The sequence below is a fragment of the Eutrema salsugineum genome, unplaced genomic scaffold (genome assembly GCF_000478725.1).
Source record: "Eutrema salsugineum unplaced genomic scaffold, Eutsalg1_0 scaffold_4, whole genome shotgun sequence".
NCBI classification, from domain to species: Eukaryota; Viridiplantae; Streptophyta; class Magnoliopsida; order Brassicales; family Brassicaceae; genus Eutrema; species Eutrema salsugineum.
Window position 1 is genome coordinate 10,149,232 of NW_006256686.1, and position 21,424 is coordinate 10,170,655.

Below are 21,424 nucleotides of genomic sequence, written 5' to 3' on the forward strand. Positions count from 1 at the left end.
CGGCAAGGTAGGACATTTCTCAAGGGATTGCCGTTCAAATAAATATGAATGAGCACATATGAGTCTTGAAGAAGAAGATGAAGTTCACATGCTTTTTAGTGCAAGTGAAGAAACACCAACAATCACGCGAGAAGAAGGATGGTTACTAGACACCTGCTGCACCAATCACATGACAAAGGAAGAGAAATACTTCACAACATTGGATAGAAGTATCAACGTTCCAATCAAAGTTGAAAACAGAGAAGTCATAATGACTGCCGGCAAAGGAGACATCACTGTTATGACCAACAGAGGGAAACGGGTCATCAAAGATGTTTTCATTGTGCCAGGATTGGAAAAAAAATCTACTAAGTTTTCCACAAATCATATCTCATGGATATCGCGTCATATTTGAAGACAAGCAGTATATAATCTTTGATCCTGTTGGGAAAAAGATTATGGAGATTAAGATGGTTCATAAGAGTTTTCCAATAAAATGGAATTCTCCTCACCAAGATGCCATGACTGCTCGTGAATAAGAAAAAATGGAGTTATGGCATAGACGATTGGGTCACGTGTGTAAATCAAGAATACAACAAATGCAAAAGAAGATGGTAAATGGTTTACCAAGGTTTCAAGTGAACCGAGAAGTGTGTGGAGCATGTAAGCATGGAAAGCAAGCAAAAGATGCATTTCCAAAGGAATCTCTAACAAAGACAAAGGAGAAACTCCAGATAGTTCACACTGATGTTTGCAGACCGATGCAAACAGAGTCATTTGATGGAAGCCGGTACTTCTTATTATTTATTTTGGCAAGAAATAAAATGATGAAAAGTTTGATGATTAAACCTTTTATGACATTAGAGAAATAGGTTATATAATTAAATTATACATTAATTAACCCTTCACTTGTTTGTTATTGTACATTAAATTAATAAAAGGTTTAATCATTTAAAACCAAAATGATGAAAAACAATGATTTATATTTATTTGGAGAACTGATGTATAATTTTTAATCTTTGTTTTAATATTATGATTATTAAATAGCATTTGATTACTTTGTTACACTTTTAATTAGCTTTAGTATACTATTTATAAATATTATACCAATTATAAGTTTTCTAAACAGAACATATTATATATTCAAAATAAGACTATGAAACCTCACACATTAGATATAAGTTTTAAGATTAAAAACTGAAAAATTCTTTATACATATTACTACATTTAATAATATTCATAAATTAATATCTTAGTAGATATAAAATTACATATATTTTTTATTAAAATAATATTTAAAAACATATCCACACGTAGCTAGGAGACAAAATTTAATGATGATACTCCTGAAATGGATCAACGATTTATTTGTTTTTGTAAAATATTAAATTGAAAGTTATGAGTAAAGGAGAAAGAAAACATGAATATTGAATATTTATTCTATTAAAACAGAAGCACTTTTAGTATCTATTTTCAAATATATCTAAATTTTTTTTAAAAATTGTTGGAAACATTTTTAAAATTTTTTAGAGTTTATTGCAATATTATTTAAATAGCACATTTTATTTTATATATAAATTTAATTCCAAAAATGAGATATTAATTTAGATTACTAAATCAAACTATATTTTTTTTGTAACTAAATTAATTCTGAAAATTATATATTAATTAAATTACTTTAGACTTTCTTAAATCTAGGTTAGAATTAATTTAATATTTAAAATTTAAATAATATTTTTAGAAATATACATATGATTAATGGATACGTTATTATATTATTATAATCATATTTAATCAGATTAAAATTTTACATATTGAAAACTGATAAATATTAATATTATATGATAATTTGATTGGCAGATTAGGTTTTTTATAATTGTATTTTTATGCGGATTAAGTTATCAAAACATGCAAGATATTAAAATTAAAATTATTTCAAAATTAGTATATATTTATATTATATATTAATATAAATAGACGGGTTAGAATTACGGTTTTATAACCACGATCCTTTTTGAATTAATAGGATGAGCGAGTTAGAAATATATTTTTGCAATAACGGTCATTTTTCGATTAATAGAATGGCCACATTAGAATTCTGTTTTTATGATCGCGGTCAGAATAATACTAAAATTAAAAAAAAAAAGAATTATATCTAAACACAAAAATAAATTTTTGTCACTTATTAGAAAATTATATCTATAAAATAAACATAAATTATATTACAAATTTGATTAAAAATAAAATTTCGTGAGTTCTTAGTTAAATTTAGTTAATAAAATTTAGTTAAATTTAATAGGATGCACGGGTAAAATTTAGTTAAAAAATTTAAATAAAATATAAAACTTGTCAATTTTTACAAATAAATAGTGAGTTCTTAATGTCTTAAAATTGATCAAAGATAAAAACAGAGTTGTACAAAAAGTTTATTTTTTCTTGTGAATAAAATTTAGCATTCTCTTCAAAAAAAAAAAATCTTGATTATGGATTAGTTTTTATATTAAATTGAAATTGTTTTCGAATTTTTTTGTTTACAGACATAAAGATAATTAACTGATATAGAAAATACGCTATTAACTAACAAATAGGAAAAACATTGATTTCTTTCTGTTTTCCTCAACGAAGGTAGCCTTCTGGAAGAGCATAAAAATATGCATGGCCGAGCGACGAGCGAGTTTCTTAGGTCTGGAGCGGGGATACTGAAGTCCCTGATGTAGAGATTCTAATCTAGGATTATCGATCTTTCGCAGGTAAATTCAGCTGAATGAACAACGACGCAACACGATTTTGTTTACCCAGAGTTCACCAATATGGCTACGTCTCTGGGGAACGGGATCCCTCAATTGCTTCACTATCAAATCGTTTACAAGAAAGACCCGAAGGCGATATACAACTGTATGAAAAACAAGCTCAAAAGACGTGCACGAGGAAGATGATCGGGACCGGAATCTTTCTACCGGAACACCGCCTTAACGCCGTAAGCTCCGATCACTCTCTCTCTCTTCTGTTCTTCAGCTTTCTCTCTCTATAACAGATTGCTCTCGCTCACTCACTCTGTTTCTTGTTGCAGGTCGCGCGAAGAAGAAGACCTCTCTTAGTGGATCAGAAATTAGTCGCGGCCTTCTTAAGGATGCAGGCCCAAAAGTGAAGTCTCGTGGGCTTTCGGCCCAGTTTGGTGTTTGACTGAACCCAGCTCACCTAACAAAACTCCACCTTTCAGACATAACACCGAGACACACACCGACCAAACCCTAAATCCTCTCTTCCACTTCTCTCGAACTGCGACTCCAAAGCCATGACCTACTCCGGCCAAAACCTTCCTCAAATCGACTGTTTTTTTTTTTCGGTAGATCAGCTTTCTGTGAGGTAACCCCGTGAAAACCTTTATCCCTGAGTGTTTTCTTTACCTCTCGATTCGACTTCCTGAGAGACTCACAAAACCTTTCACCTTGCATGTCTCCTCAGATCCTCTGAAGACCCGATCCTGGACCTTTGACGCGTGAAAAATCATAAGGTAACTCTGAAACCCTCAGATCTATTCACTCCTCGCATGTATTTTCCCTTTACATCTGTTTACGAGTTTCAAAAGACAAACCCTGACTGTTTTCTTTTCTTGTTCCCTTCACAGATGCTCCACCTTGAACCGAAGAACTTCCGTTCCTCCAGTTTCTATGCTCACGGGTAACTCTCTTCTCCTTTTTTTTCTTTTTTTTGTTTTTTTTTAAAAAAAAAACAACACACCAGAGTCATCACGATAAACTAACCTTTTCTTTGTTTACCTTGATGCATGCGAGCAACTCTGATGGTGGAGTTACCCGGAGTTGATCCGTCTTCAGACGACGTTTACGAGATCACAGCAGAGCTGAAACTTAGGCCCAGGTAAGGCTTTAGTTAAGAAGTCTGCTGGATTTTTACTCGTGTGAATCTTATAAAGAACTATATCACCATCTGCCACTATATCCCGTATAAAATGATACTTAGTAGCAATGTGCTTGGTATGCTCGTGATGAACTGAGTTCTTTGCAAGCGCCAAAGCACTCTGTGAGTCACAGTGTATTTTAACACCTCCTGAACTGAAACCTAATTCATCACAAATACCATTTAACCAAATCGCTTCTCTCACAGCTGATGAGAGAGCCATATATTCTGCTTCCGTAGTTGATAACGCCACAACTGATTGCAAATTTGATCTCCAACTGACTGAATTTCCCCAAACTTTAAACACAAACCCAGTCACAGATCTTCTTTTGTCGAGGTCTGTGGCATAATCCGAATCGCAGAACCCTTCAATGTTAAAACTTGAACCTTTAACAAACGTAAGACACGCTTTAGATGCTCCTGAAAGATACCTGAGAATCCACTTAACAGCTGACCAATGTTCTCTACTTGGACTTGTCATAAACCGGCTAACAACTCCAACCGCGTATGCTAAGTCTGGTCTCGAACCAATCATAGCGTACATAAGACTCCCAACCGCACTAGCATAAGGAACATTATCCATATAAACAGCTTCCTCCTTTCTTTCCCTTTTAGACAAACTCTTTAGCTTGAAGTGAGGTGCCAATGGAGTGGTAACTGATTTTGCTCCTGTCATTCCAAAAGCCCTTAAAACTTTTTCAATGTAGCTTTCTGAGACAACACCAAAACCCCCTTCGCTCTGTCTCGAATAATGTCCATACCTAAAATGCGTGAAGCCTTTCCCAGATCTTTCATCTCAAATTCCCTGTTCAAACTTTCCTTCACTTTCCGAATTTCTGACATGTCACCTGAAGCAATTAACATATCATCCACGTACAACAAAAGATAAACCGCTTGATCAGTTTTCACATTCCTCATGTAGACACACGGATCAAAACTGCTCTTCTGAAACTTCTCTTGCTTCATGAACCCATCAAACCGTATGTTCCACTGTCTTGGAGATTGCTTTAACCCGTACAACGACTTCCTTAATAGACAGACCTTATTCTCATCTCCTTTCTTGACAAAACCTTCTGGTTGAGCCATCAATATCCGTTCGTCTAGATTTCCATTAAGGAACGCTGTTTTCACATCCAACTGTTCAAGTTCATAATCCTTGTTGACCACCAAAGATAGCATAATTCTGATTGACACATGTTTCACAACCGGTGAGAAAATCTCATTATAATCCACACCTTCTTTCTGTGAGAAACCTTTTGCAACAAGCCTTGCTTTATATCTTGGCTTTTCAACACCTGGAATACCTGGCTTTAACTTGAAAACCCATTTACAACCAATTACTTTCTGCTTGTTTGGCTTGTCTATGAGATCCCAAGTATGATTCCTTTCCAAAGAATCCATTTCCTCATTAGCCGCATCATTCCAATATTTCCATTTCTTGCTTCTTCTGGCCTCTTCGAATGTTCTTGGCTCTTCTGTTTCCAAATCCTCTGCCGCTGATAGAGCATAGGCCACAAAATCTGAATCCTCAAACCTCGAAGGAGCTCTTACATTTACCCTTCTACTTCTATCTCTGGCAAGCAAGTAATCATCCAGAGATTGATTTCCTTGTTCTCCTGACTCAGCGAAACTTAACCCTTCCGAATCACTTTCTGAGCCATCTGAATCAATTGAACCTTCTGAATCTGAAGAATGATCATGTACTCCACCTGGAGATGATTCCTCCCAAAACTCAGAACCTGACGATGTTGGTCCCTGAATCAGATCACTGCTAAACGTAACTCTCTTTCCTGACTTGTTTCGTTTATGTCTGACTTCATCTTGTTCATCGTCACTAGACTTTTCCCCAAGAGTATCTTTGTACACCTTTTCCTCATTGAAAACCACATTTCTACTTGTAGTGCATTTTCCCTCCTCTGAAATCCATACGCGATACCCTTTTACTCCAAACGGATAACCCAAGAAAATCCCCTTTGTTGCTCTTGGCTTTGTCTTTTCTTGAATAGTATGAACATAGGCAACACACCCGAATCTACGGAGATGTCTTAGGTCGGGCTTGTGTCCAGTCCATACCTCCTCCGGTGTCTTGAACTCAATCGTTGAATTCGGAGTCAAGTTTATCAGATATACCGCTGTTTGAGTAGCCTCTGCCCAAAATTCCTGTCCCAATCCAGTCTCAGCTAACATACTTCGAACTTTATCCATAATGGTTCTATTCATTCTCTCGGACACACCATTCTGTTGCGGTGTGTACGTGCAAGTCCTGTGTCTCTTTACACCAGTCTTCCTACACAGCTCATCGAACTGAGCATTACAGAATTCCAAACCATTATCAGTTCTAAGACACTTTAACCGTTTTTCGGTGTGCTTCTCAACAGCTTCTTTCCACTCTTTAAACTTTGAGAACGCTTCATCCTTAGTCCTTAGAAAATACACCCAAACTTTCTTCGAGTAATCATCTATGAAACTTATGAAATATTTGCACCCACCGAGACTTTCTGGTGTGGATGGAGAACCCCGTAAATCTGAATGTACGTATTCAAGTATCCCTTTAGTAGTGTGCTTGGCCTTAGGGAAACTTTGCTTGTGTGATTTTCCTAACACACATCCTTCACAGAAACCCAAATCTCCAACTTCTTCCTTAGGCAAAAAACCATCCTTGACTAACACCTCCATGTTCTTAAGACTCATGTGACCCAGTCTTGAATGCCATAGACTCGTCATATGTTTCTTTGAGGCTGAGAGATTTGCTTCTGCATTCGCTACCTGGCCTTGAAGGTAATACAGTCCTTCTTCATATTTCCCCGAGATCACCTTTTGGCCATCTTTGTAGAAAGTGACTTGATAGTCCTTACTTTCATACTTGCACCCTGCCTTTTCAAGCATTCCGTAGGATATCAAGTTTCTGCTCATATCGGGCATGTAACGCACATCCGTCAATACAACTTCGGTTCCATCCGGGTTAGTGATCCTGACCTTACCGATCCCTTTAACCTCGCTAAAGGTGTTGTTTGCCATTAACACCTTTCCACCATTAACTTCCTTTAGATCAAACAGCAATTCCCTATTCGGCGTGATATGGAAAGTGCATCCAGAGTCCAAAACCCATGCATATTTCGCATCTTGCATACTAACCGTAAGGACCAGTGGCTGTTTCGCTTCAGCTGCCACATTTGCTGAGGAATCACCACCTTTCTTCTGCCCTTTATTTGGACATTCTCTTTTCCAATGTCCTTCTTTTCCGCAAATGAAGCAGGTGGTATCCTTAAACTTGTTCTTTGATTTTGATCTTCCATTTCTGGACTTTGATCTGCCTTTGCCTCCTTGATTTCCAGATCTCTTTTCAGACCTTCCTCGAGACTCGATGTATAGTCCTTCAGCTGATGACTTACTCTTTTGGAGAAGACCCTTTTGTCTTAATTCAGCTTCCTTTGAGAGAGCTGCAATTACCACTTCCTCCACCGTTAGTGTTTCTTTTCCACTTCCGTATTGAAGCGTGTGAACCAGAGGTTCATAAGCGGAAGGAAGCCCTGACAGAAGCTGTATTGCCTGATCCTCGTCTGATATGGTAACTTTCAAACTTTCCAGATCAGCAATGAGCTTTAGGAATATGTCAACATTCTCTTCTATTGACTTATTCTCTTCCATTCTGTAACATGAGAACTGCTTCTTCAAGTAAATCCTGTTTGGGAGTGACCTTGTCTGGTAGATTCTTTCGAGTGCTTTCCACTGATTCAACGCGGTGCTCTCGTGCATAATCTTCCTTAGGATTTGATCGCTCAAGCAAATTCCCAGTAAGCTCCTTACCCTCCGATCCTTAGCTTCCTTTTTCTTATCAATTTCTGGTTCTGACGAGTCTTCCACTTTGTCATCTTCTGACTTTGTTTCGTCTTTCTTGGAAACAGGTGTTGTGTAAATGGTGAAGTCTTCTTCCAGTACAGATAGTAAACCTTGGACATCAAGCTGCCCCATCATCTTGTACTTCCATATACCAAAATCTCCCTTTCCATCGAACTTGTCCATCTCAAAGCGACCTCGAGTTGGCTCCATACTGACTTCTGGATCTTTGTCTTTGCTTACAGGTTCTTAGGCGTGACCTCTACACCAGGATCGACAAACTGTCGAGAAGAACGTAGCGAAGAATCAAGATTGAACCTCTACTCCAAAATCTCGATCCAACCTTCCAATAAAAGCAAAGATAAGTTCCGATACCGAGCCTCTATTCCTAGAACTCCTTAGCTATCCAACCTGGTTAGCTCTGATACCACTTGTAGAGATTCTAATCTAGGATTATCGATCTTTCGCAGGTAAATTCAGCTGAATGAACAACGACGCAACACGATTTTGTTTACCCAGAGTTCACCAATATGGCTACGTCTCTGGGGAGAGAACGGGATCCCTCAATTGCTTCACTATCAAATCGTTTACAAGAAAGACCCGAAGGCGATATACAACTGTATGAAAAACAAGCTCAAAAGACGTGCACGAGGAAGATGATCGGGACCGGAATCTTTCCACCGGAACACCGCCTTAACGCCGTAAGCTCCGATCACTCTCTCTCTCTTCTGTTCTTCAGCTTTCTCTCTCTATAACAGATTGCTCTCGCTCACTCACTCTGTTTCTTGTTGCAGGTCGCGCGAAGAAGAAGACCTCTCTTAGTGGATCAGAAATTAGTCGCGGCCTTCTTAAGGATGCAGGCCCAAAAGTGAAGTCTCGTGGGCTTTCGGCCCAGTCTGGTGTTTGACTGAACCCAGCTCACCTAACACCTGAGACACAAAGAGATGTCCAGGTCAGAACAACAAAAGGAAGGAAAAAATCCCTATAATATGTTGTCTGGTGCATCGGAGGCTCGGAGCATGCATGGAAATATAACAAAAATCAAAATTAAATGCCACATGTAAATTCTTTTCCATTTCGGTAAATGCTAACAACGGATTTCTTTCTCTTCTTTTTGTTTTTCCTAAATATTTGTGAATCAAATTAGCGGGAAATTGATTTCCTGCTATCAACAAATTTATTAATTTCATCTATACACAGACTTAAAAGTTGAAGTAAACAAAATCACAAACAACAGTATCATGTTTTTGTTTCCATATGATAGCTAAAAGCCTAAAAAGATAAGATTATGTTTTAGGATGAGACATTTTAGTGTCCATCATTAAATCTAATGAACTAAATGCAAAATCTGTAAGCGAAAAAAAGTCCAGACAATGGTATCAGAGTTTTCCAAATAAATGAATCATTCTGGAATGATAAAAGATGGAGAAAATATACAGGATATTATACAGTTGGATTTAGACATTTATTATTTTTTTATCGTGACAGAACATAATTATGACAAAATCGAAGGAGCTTGAGAAAATTCAATTCCTATAGAGCTTCGTCAGCTTTTCCCTTTTCATTATTTTTTTTCAAAATACATTCATTTATCACTTATCAGGAGACAATTTCTCGCGTTTGCGTGAGTGAGGCGTCACCTTCCGTCAATGCTATTATTGTGTATAATACTGTATATAGGGTACCGCTTAGGGTTTTTCTTGCCCATTTTATTAACCATAAAACAAATAAACAAAATGAAAAAGACAATTAGTATTGTACTAATAACACCCAATCATGGGTACAAATAACACACACTAAAAAGTGATGATATTTTATGGTTTGCAATTAGTCCCATTTTTTCTCTCTTTTTTTCTATATGAACCAAGTTTAGTCGAGGAGGAATAGGCTACAAGCCTACAAGAGTTTAGGTCGACAAAATGGAAACTGGATTACGTTTGGTCAGACATAATCATTGTATACTAGTGACAAACTAAATAAATCCTTTAAAGTCATCTATGTAGGGGATATATATACTGTGTATAGCAAAGGCTCCTACCTCATCTTTGGACACCATCATGAATAGTTTGACATCCCAAACATTTGATTTTGGCCCATTTTTTTTAATCTTTTTTTTTCAACCTAAACTCTAACCCAATTTCTTTCTTAATTCCTAATTAAAGCCCAAATTCATATCCTAACCCATGAAATTTGTTTCTAAACCAAAACTTTAAACCAAACCTAGTGAAACCAAAAGAAAAGAAAAGAAAAAGAGCGCAGCCGTAAGAGAACAAAGAGGATAAGAGAATAAGAAAAGAGAGAGAGAAAAGAAGAAAAAGAGAAGAGAGAAAGGAAGAGAGAGCTCACCGTCCACCATGAGGATCCATTGCCACCATGAGCTGCACGTCTCCAGAGGAGGACCCATGGTCACCGGAGCCTCTGATCTACCACCGTCGCAATTGTTGCTTGCATCGAGAAGAGGACAGGCTGGAGAAAAAAAAAGTTGAGGGAAAAGGCACAGATCCGAGGTAGGGTTTTGTGAGGAAGATTTACGTTGCTTTAGAGAGAATTAAACCCTGATCAAGGTGTCTCTTGAAATATCTCATTGCAACAAAGCCATAGAAGAAAACGACATCGTCATCGGAGTTAAGGTCAGCCCACAACGAAACTTTCTTCCTGCAGAAAAATCATATGCGCTGCCATCCTGCAACCCAGTAATCTGCTTCGACGCAGCAACTTCAAAGGACTGCAGCCGACTCGTATGAAGTCCGATCGAGCTGAAATTTTGTGTAGGGCTTCACGGTACATCTGTCTCTAGTTTCAACGGTGGGATCGAGATTCCAACGGTTGGTTGTCGAGTTATGAGCGCGCTTTCGAGGCAGCTTTGAAGTGTTCTTAAGAAGGGACATTCTCCAGCTTTAACCATTATATTCTCCAAGCGCTATTCCAGGTTCTTTTAAATTAAGGTGAGGACAAATTTTTGGATTTCTAAGATGTATTAGTTGATTTAGTAATGTGTGTATGCTTAGTATAGGTATTAAACATGATTGATAATTGGTATTTGATAATGGTAATTGATAACTGTTATTGATTGGTTATTAATAATAATTAATAATAAAAAGTACTTGAAAATATGATAATAGAATTGTAAGTTATTTAGTCCTTAATTGAAATAGTGTTTATTTGGTTATAATATTGTTTGACGGCCTACAACGAAGAACTGAAATTGTAAAGTTGTAGTGATCGATAAATTGTTTGACGGCCTACAATGAGGAACTGAATATTGTGAAGGTGTAATGATCGAGAAAGGACTGACGAGCCATAGTCAAGTCCTATTGAGGGTGGTGGTACCGGTAACTTGTCAAGCCCGTAATGGGTGGTGGCACCGGTAACTTATCAAGCCTGTAATGGGTGGTGGCAAAGAATGAGTACCATTGACGAAAGTTCTTTGGGAATGTGTTATAGAATCTCAAGGTTGATTGTTTTGAATGATTAAATGATTATATTTATTTAGAAATATTATAATTATATATATTATATAATAATATTAGTTATTCTAGGTTAATTGTTGCTTGAGTTTGATGCCTATATTATGTATACATTATTGCTATTTCAAATAATATATCAAAGAATCTTGTGTGTTTCAAGAGAACACTCTCACTGAATATTTTTTCCCGAATACTCATCTCTCTCTTTTTCAGGTGAGACCGATGAATAGTAGTTGTGACGGTGGATGTGGTGTTGCTTCCGGGGACTATGGATGAGTTTCTATTCAATTATTTTCAATAAAGATTTTTAACTATATTTTTTTAATTATTTTTCTTCAAGTATTTAAAATTTGGTTTATTGTCAAGATATTTCAAGTTTCCACTTATTTATTTTTAATAAAGGATTTAGATAATAAATGAATATTTATTGAATTCGTTTATTCTTTTCATAAGCCGTTAAATGAATGTAAATTAAATTAGGTTTAAAACTTTAAATTGCAAGATTAGGGTATCTCATATAGATCGTCAACTGATATTCTTACCCAACACTCATGTGTCACTACACCCAAAAAAACCCGATAATCTTAATGTTTTACCTGAACTCGAAGTCACGCCAAGTCAAAAAAAAAAGATAACTCATAAATAACAAATTAAAATGGCTGATCAAAGATTTCATGCCGAATTGTTGGAGTTAACACATAAACAAATATGAAATACAAGGCTATAAACACATAAGGAGATATAAGAGAGAAATTGATCTGCAAACATACACACAAAAATATTGATTAATTGTATTCATTATTTGTCTCAGGACTCGACCAATATTGTATCATCATACTTCTGAACTCAATTATCTATCTATCTGTTCATATATTTGCGTGTCCGTTCGAACACTCGTTCTCTTGTTCTACCAAGGTTTCTCATCTTGCAAAACACTCAGTTCTTTGCTATCCAAAGATAACCGGATCCCTAAACCACGAAAGCGGTATAAATCTTTAACGATTGAATTCTAGCATCCACAGTTAGGAGCCGTCACTGGGGAGAAAGCTACTCTAATTGCAAACAGTTGTCATGACATGATCAAACTCCTATCATAGCCAGGGAATCAAATAGACATGGGAAAACCGAATAGAACGCTTCAACATTAGTTGCCAAGATCAACCAGGTCTCAAAAGAAAAAATCGATAATGTGTTCTCTTAACGCGGATCTTGGCTCAAATCGTCACAAATCACGATTATTCCACCCTTACTGGGTGGGTTTAGTTCGGAGGGTTTAGTTCCTTCTAGAGGGATTTACAGAGTAAGATCCACACCAAGGATTCTAGTTTCTGCGATCCAGGCTATGGTTGGATCAAATTTTGGCACTAATCAAAACCCATTATATGTGAGAGAAAAAACTGGTTTCGCTTGTCGAGTGAGAAGTTTCAAATATTTTTAAACTTAGTTACGTCTAACACTAGTAGAAATTTCTCGTATAGTCACGAAACAGTCACGGTTAATCCGTGGCTTTTTTAATTTAGCCACGAAAAAGTTACAAAAAAGCCATGAAGTAAGAAAATAATAGAAACATGACTTTTTCGTGGATATTCGTGGTTAAAATAACCACGAATAAGTGATGTATACTTTCATGACCACAATTATCACAATTTTGCAACAATATATCTCTGAGTATACAGCTATAAAAACAATTCAAGGCTAAACCGTGACCAAATTTTCTTAATTCAAGACACTTAACTCTCATATAACACTCGACAAAAAAAACCTCTCGACACGATGACGACATAACACTTAGAAAGAAAAATTCTACTCTCAAATCTCTTCCTCCTCGAGTCGCCATGGTTTCATTCGGCCAAAACTCCGACCGTCGTCGCACACATCCCTCCGATCTCGCACATCCCTCCGAATCGATTCCACCGGGTAAGTCTGCTCCTCCTCTTTCTCCAGAAGTTTTCTTCAGTTTCATTTTGTGAAATTTGTGTATAAATTCTTAGGGTTTGAAATTGTTTTGTGAAATTTGTGTTTGATTATTTCTCTTACATGCTTAATCTGTAAAAAAATTGTTGGATTTAGTGTTTGGGTATCATCTAGCGTTTGGAATTGGAGGTTTCGAGTTGGGTTTTGATTTTCTCTTCCATCGTGGGTGTTCTTGTGTTCTTGACATATATGTTGCCTACTAGTATGATAAAATGTTTCTCTAGTTTTGGTTTTGGTTTTCTTCGTTAAAAAAAAAATGGGAAAATTGGCTTTTTTAGACTTAAACTTTGGAAAAATGTTAAATGTATACTTAAACTTTTATACAGTGCTATATCATACTTAATATATATTAACATTTGAAATTTATCTTTAATCTTCTTTTTAATTTGAATTTCTTCTTTAAACTTTGTTTTTTGTGCGTAAAACAATTATAAGCCAAACGCTGTTAAATATCCTGTTAAGTCCCACATAGTCCACGCAGGAGATGATGTGTTTTGGCTTCTATAGTTTTAAAAAAAAAAAATGACTTTGTGGGGTTTAGGAGAAATTGATTTTTTTTAAAAAAGAAAAAATCTAGGCAATCGGTCTTTCTTCGAACCATCCCCATCATCGAAACAAATCGAGTTAACTCCACCTGCGATTGAAAAACAGAGGCCAAAGCACAGAGGATCATATGCTATTATGCATCACTTACGTCTAAAAGCACAGTGGTTTAGAAAAATAGAAATTCTTTTTTTTTCTTAACTCCCCTAAAGTTTCTCAGGTCACCGTCAATGATTATTACAGATCCGACTTCTCAATTTCCGATATGGGTTTTCTGGAATTCGGCTTTGTAATTCCCAATTTTTACTTCCTCCAAATTCTCGAATTTGATTGAATCGCATTCTTAATTGAGTTTGTGTTGTGCAATAATCATTGATTTTCCTGTTGGGACAATAAGAATCATGTCAAAACTGTGACTTTTAGAAAACTTTCAGTAGCTATAGTCTTCCCTATCAAAATTGTGTCGCTCTCTTAATTCTCCGATGCGAAATTCAAAGTCCGGCTGTTAGAGACATGCTCGGCAAAAGTCACATCGGATCCTGCTAAAGACGATTCGCTTACTTCGATCCCCTCTCCCTCCCTCTCCTTGTTTAGATTAGAGTACGATTTTTCTTTTCAGAAATCGAAAACTGCAAATAAAGTCATTGCTTACCAGGATGCCACCTAGACTTGATTTAACGGACCCTTAACAGCGTTTAGACAATATAGGTTTAGGCACAAAAAAATAGTTTAGGTATAAAATTTTATTAATTAAGAAGTTGAAGAATGTTTAGGCCCCATATACAAAGTCAGGTATAAATTTAATATATTTTTATAGTTTAGGTTGGAAAAAGCCAATTTCCAAAAAAATGCCTATCTAGTTTTGGTTTTTCAAAAATCGTTTGATTGGAACTAGTAAGATAAGATTGTGAAGCCACTGTTGGTTTATCAAAGCTTTTGTTTCCTTATTATAAGTGTCGAAAACCATGAAGTAGAATAAGGATACTTAGTTACAACTTTTTCTTTGACAAATGAAATATCTTTTGTGCTGTTTGGTGTTAGCATTTTTTTTTCAATTAACATTATTTTGGCTGTGCAGTAAAGACTTTTTGTGTTTGTATTTGTAACTTTGTATAATACAGACGTTTTGTGTTTGTAAATTTGCATCAGAATGACTTATGTGTTGTTGGTTAGATTTGTTCTTTACTTAATGCCACTTAAGGGCATAAGAAGATATATTTTCAAATTCTCTTGCTTAATACTGGTTTCACGATTTGCCATGTCTTTATGCTAAAGCTTCTCTACTTAATTTCTTTTAGATTGTCAGGTTTTCTCTCTTGCTTTATGATGAATGCTTCTACTAAACCAAGGTATGTGATTTCTTATCATTAATTCTTGCTGTGTAAGATTTTCTTTGTTTGTTATGTTTCAAGAGATGAAACTGAGAAGGCCTGCTTAATAGTAGTTTGAAGATTTGGCATGTCTTTAGCTGAAGCTTCTTCACTTAATTTCTTTCATATTGTCTGTTATTCTCTTGCTTTATGATGAATGCTTTTATTAAACCAAGGGTGATTTTATAATTAACTAGGTTTGTACCTGCGCATACGCGCGGGTTTTGTTTCACATGATATTTTTAACAATATGTTTGTTTTGATATATATACATAGTTAATTATAAAAATATGATAACTTGTTTGATTGTTTAGTATTAGTTTTTTTTTTATTAAAATTTTTATTAAACAAATAACTTTTTTTAGGATTGAAAGTAGGATAAGTAGAAAAATTATTTTACTATTCTAAAAATCATAAACATAATATGAATAAAAAAAAGAGATAAAAAAGTGACGCTAAGAACAAAGGACTCATGAGCCTTCTTCAACAACCCATCATGCCTCTTAGAGAAGGTAACTTGTCTGCTATTTGGAACCTCTTTATCACGATTTTTTCACGTCCCATCTTAATTTGAACATCTTAATTTCAATATCGCATAGAACACAATATGAGAAAATGTTCAATCTTTATTCTGTCTTCAAGTCCCCAAAATTGACAAACAAATAAAAGAGAGATTGAATTTATAGCCATAGTGAGGGAATGAACATGAGATAAAATAGTAGGAAAAGAAGATGAAATAAAACATTAAAGGATTTGTCCTCCTTGCTAAGGTGACGCAAAAATAGAGAGGGATCACCATCTGATTGTTTTGGTGGAAAAAAAAAAAAGTTCCATGAGGGAGTAACTCGTTACATCACAATATCATTCGCAAAAGAACCATTAACCAAAGAAATTGATTTTGTCTTACGGGGAAATATTATTGACCAAGAAATCGAGAACCTAAAGGCATCCATGTTCAGCTTTTTCAATAGTTGAACATCTTCCTGCAAAGTTTTAATTTCATCATTTGTTGTTCACACTTATTTGTAAGGGAATAAATAATCTGCTCGCTCAACATAACACATCGAATATATACCTTGTAATGATGATAGAAATCAACTCCCAGCCTGCCGTCAAGGTTATTGATATTTTCTGCAGATTTAAATCAAAAATGCTCTCATGGCTAAAATCCATACCAAAAAGTGACTTGTACATATAGTCTAATAACAATTTTTTTTTTCATACTTGACTGATCGCTTAGAAGAGGAGGAAAGACCTGAATGTTTATGGGTGAATGTGTCCTAAATGCTCACACATCGGCCTCCTTCTTTTGGTGCACCTTCATGCTGTACCAAACAAAAGCAAGAAAAATCTTTTAAAACAAAAACAATGTTCAGAATTCAGAATCCTTTAAATTAGGAACTTGAAAACGAAGCATTAGTCTATAGAGTTTCATTATTACGCGCACTATTACGTGTACGTGCACTCTTATCAGCTAAATGATTAGATCTGCTGCTAAAAAAGCCTAATCATCATCAAAAAGGAATGGGGGGGTTTAGGTCTACGTTCCCAGAAAAAAATCTTCAATTACGTAAAGTATATTTCAGCCGAAATTACATATGACGTGCATGTAAAGCAGTGTTATCGGTCACTGCTTCAGTATTTGAAGAGAGATACGAAATTAAAGTAAAAAGGAGGGGAATAGTCACCAGGCGAGAGTTGGAGGCGATGTTTGCGAGCTCCATTTTTGGTATTTAGATGTGGGTTTTTTTTTTTATGGGAGAACAGTCCACATATGAAAGTTTAATGGTTTTTGGTATGATTTTTTGGGGAGAGATTTGGTGGAAACAATAGCAGGACTCGTAGACGTAGGGGTGGGATTAGTGGGGGTGGGATTTGTAGGGTGCGAAAAGCGGATTGATAAATGAGGAAAGAGTAATCATTAATAAATTAAAGGAGGAGTGGGTGGTTAATTGACATTAACAGAACATAATGGAAGATTGACCGTAAGAAGAAGATGAAGTAGTGAATGAGGAGAACAAAGGAGTTAAAAAGTAGGAATGAAAATAAATTAAAAGGTGGACAGGTGTCCTCCATTCCACTGCTGACGTGGCAGCAGGATGGAGAGAGTTGGCGTAAAATCATATATATGATTATGGCTATGTAATAACATCTTTGATTTGTTATGTTCGATAGATGCAACAGAGAAGGCTTGCAGACTTCAGCTTCAGGTCTTTAATACTTCTTTGTTCTGACAATTGTATAGACATATTTGTCCACAAATTCATCCGAACAACTTGGCAAGGCTACTACAATACACCATGGAGCAGCTGGAAATATGTTCCTTGAGAGAGGAAAGATGTGTGGTGGCAGACTTAAGTGTTTGTTTTCTCTAAGTTAACTATTTCTTTTACTCAACACAATGAATGTTGTTTACTAACTTACAAATACTAATTTTTTTCTTTGAAGATCTCAAGGTTGGCGTGACAACTCTCAAAGGAAACTTGGTGGAGTTGAAGAATGAGTTTAAGGAGATGGTTCACAATGAACAATTCTCTTTGGATTAAGACCCTACCACGACTACTAACCCGGCTACGATAGTGCTGGGTACTACCCCGTTAGATAAGTGGTGTGCTAATGTTTTTGGGATTAAAATGTTCATCTTTTGTAAGTCTTTAGACTTTATAATTCTTTTGGTAATATATGATTGGATCTTTGTAAAACATTTGGTAATATATGATATTGGATTTTAGAATTTTAAATTCAAGTTTTCAGGTTTTCTTGTTTTTCGAATTAAATCATAAACTTGTGGTATTCTGTACCTAAAGAGCTTGACACGAAAATAAAAAGCGACATCTATATTTATGAAAATTTCATAGCAATTCGTGGCTATTTTAGCTACGGAAAACCCACGAACTAAACAGTGGCTATATAGCCACCAATTATTACGTGACTAATTTGTGACTAGTTCTGCTATGAAATTTATGTGTCTAAATTGTGACTAATTAGTCACAAAAAAGTCACGAAAAATTTTAGTCACGATCCTATAGACACAATTTTTTTTTCGTGACTTTTCATATCTATATCATCATATAGCCACGAAAATTAGGCTATTTTTGTGGCTATACACATTTTTTTTACTAGTGAAGCGCTAAGTGCAAAGCTCAAGTCATAATTAATATAGCTAGGCTCGATCCGCATGGAGGTGATAGTCTATATAAAGAAGCAAGCAACAAGGGAATCTTGGATGATAAAGTCTAAGGCTTTTAGCTTAATGGTCCTAAACGTACATGCAAGGGAAAAACGAAATAAAACCAAAAAGAATTAAGATGCAAAAATATGGTAGTGACAAAGCCTAAATAATGTAACCAATCATATCTAATGATCCTAAGAAGCAAAAGATATAAATATGCAAGGATCAAATGATTCAATGTAAAATAGCAAGAGTAAATTACTTTAGAGCAATATGATAAGAAATGGTTCAAGCCTGTTGCATAATTGATGGAGATTGAAATCAATTGGATCATGGTTCCTTATTGGGCTTTAATTTCAACACTAATCTAGAAGTTTTGATTCTTAAAAGTGGATTAGCCCACTACCATGGTAATAATCATCCACTAACCACTCCCTAATCACTATGATCCCTCATGTAATCAAGAAGATTAGTACGTAGTCATTGAGATTCAACCCTAAACATGGAAAAAAAAAGCAAAGACATAAGGATAATTAAAAATTTACCAAGAAAGATCTCTAAAAATTCACTGAAATCCAGAAGATCAAGGTTTTATCCTTTGGAATTTAAGAGCAAAGATGATGCGTGTGTGACGTCGATTATCAATTAATGCATAAGTTTTCCTAGATACTACACACTAAGCCCAAGTATAGGCTAATGAGGTGATAGCATTAAGGTTATCGAACCCAAAGCATTGGAATGATTCTAGGATACTACGTTGTTTCAAATCAAGAGTTGAAATGTAAAAAAAAAAAAGAGGGGGGGGGGGGGGGGTTAGCTAGGTTCTAAGGGATCATGCAAGCATTGTAACAATAAAATATAATGAAGAGCGATATTCTATTAAGAACACAAGTGCATACATCTAATTTATATTCAAAATTTTCCTATTTTCCTACTTAATATTGAAAATAATATAGCTTTAACTGTTATTAAGAATTTTAATTAACAATTTTTCTTGTATTGTTTTGTATTAAAAATGTAATTTATAATTTACAATTTTTTAATTTAGTTATTGATGTAGACTAATAAAATTGACCTTTTAAATCTTATGTGGATGTCATTAGATGCATATACCTTCAACTTTTTATTTTTCTATAAATATAATTTTTTGTTAACAATAAAATTTTAAAAATTTTCATTTTAAATATTGATGTGGACCAATAGAATTAAATTTTTAAATTCTATGTGGATATTCTTAGAGGCATATAGCTTTAACTTTTCTTAGTAATAGGATTTAGAAGCCTCTTTGTTTTGAGGCTTACCGAATGTATTCGGATGCTGCTTGGTCAGCTAATTGTTACCTTTGTGGTTAAAGTTAGGTTATTAAAACTCCATCAGATGCCATTTTATTTCAAAAATCTTCATTGGATATCTCAATCTCCTTCGTCTTAATAATGGAATTTATTTCTCTATTTTATGTGATTCGTTTTTCAAAAGTATCGAGTATCAATCACTTGACATGTTTCTCGGATTGCTTGGAATTTATCATTTTCTCAAATTTGGTGGCCAAGTTTTGCAGATTTTATGGTATTTTTTCAATATTAAAGCGTCTTGTAGTGGTTTTGTTTATAACTCCTTTCATTATATTTTTTGTAATTTAGCTTATAGTTAAACATATAGTTTAGTCAAGTTAGTTTTTTATGCTGTAATGACCTTGAAATTTAACTCAAATTTTTTTTCTTTTTTTTATATGGTTGCACACACAGGAAGAAAAATTTGAAAATTGTTTTATATGACAAAAAATTGGATGCTAATGTAAGAGTCTCTAAATATGTGTATACATCTAATTTAAATTTAAGAATTCCTATTTTAATATTATTTCTTTTAATTTTTTATTATTAATAGAAATTATATATAATTTCTTTATCTTTAATATTTGTTTTAAAATAATAATAGAAGTTGTAAACTTTTTTATTTTCAATGTTGAAGTGGACCAATAAAAAAATTATACAGAATTTCTTTATTTAGCAATAATATTAAAATTTGTAAATTTTCTTAATTTCTTTATTCAATAATAATATTAGAATTTGTAAACTTTCCTTATTTTTGAATGTTGATGTGAATCAATAGAATTGAAATTTAAATCCTATGTGGACGCTTTGATATTAGAATTTGTAAACTTTCACTATTTTTAAATATTGATGTGGACCAATAGAATTGAAATTTTAAATCCTATGTGGACGCCTTGAGAAGCTTATAGCTTCAACTTTTATTACTATATAAGATAAGATACGATATATTAATTGACAAATACATTAATTGCTTGTGATTTACGATGAAATGAAAGTTGAACCAATTGAAAGTTAAAATATTTAAAGAGATCAGAGAATGTCGTATTCATGATTTGTTTCATCTCCTTTAGCTCCTCACGGATCTATTTGTGTGCATTCAATTCTTCAACCTCTGTGTCATGTTTTTAACCATTTGCTTAAGCTTCTAGATCTCAGATAGGTACTCTGAAGAAGGATAATGATAACTCAAAGAAGAAGACTTGCCTAACCTTAAGAATCGGTATTTAACTTGCTGTTACCTTACTGATGGAACTTACTTTTATAATGCTAACTGAAACCAAATTAGTCCCTTTAGTGTTTTGTAAAACAGAATTGTTCCCTTAATATTTATATTAACTAGATGAGTACTTGCACGTATGCTGTTGCGGTGTAAGTGTGGGAACAAGTTTTACCCAAATAGAATAAATTAAAGTCACAAGTGCACAGCTAATTGATTGTAGTACATAGGAATCAAATCCCATAGAGAATGAGGATCTTTTCATGCAAAAGCCTTTGAAAGAAATATGAAGTAAGGAAGTCTAAAACTAATCAATATTTTAAAAGGGTTTTGGAGTGTCACTAAAACGTAAATCCTAAACTAAACGGGGAAAGGAAAAAACGATTAAAGCCTAAAAATAACCTAATGCTAAAACTTGAGAAAATCGGCTGAAAAAATAAAAAAAGTCTTAACGTAAAAAGCTTGAATGAAAATCGATGTAAGACTATTAAAACGAGAGGCTAGGTTTTTAGGAAAATTATCTCTAGAGTATGAACGATCCAAAATATTGCTAAAAAGTAATTTAAAAGATCCTAGCTAAAAATTTTAGAACTCGAGCTCGAAGGTATGACTACGTC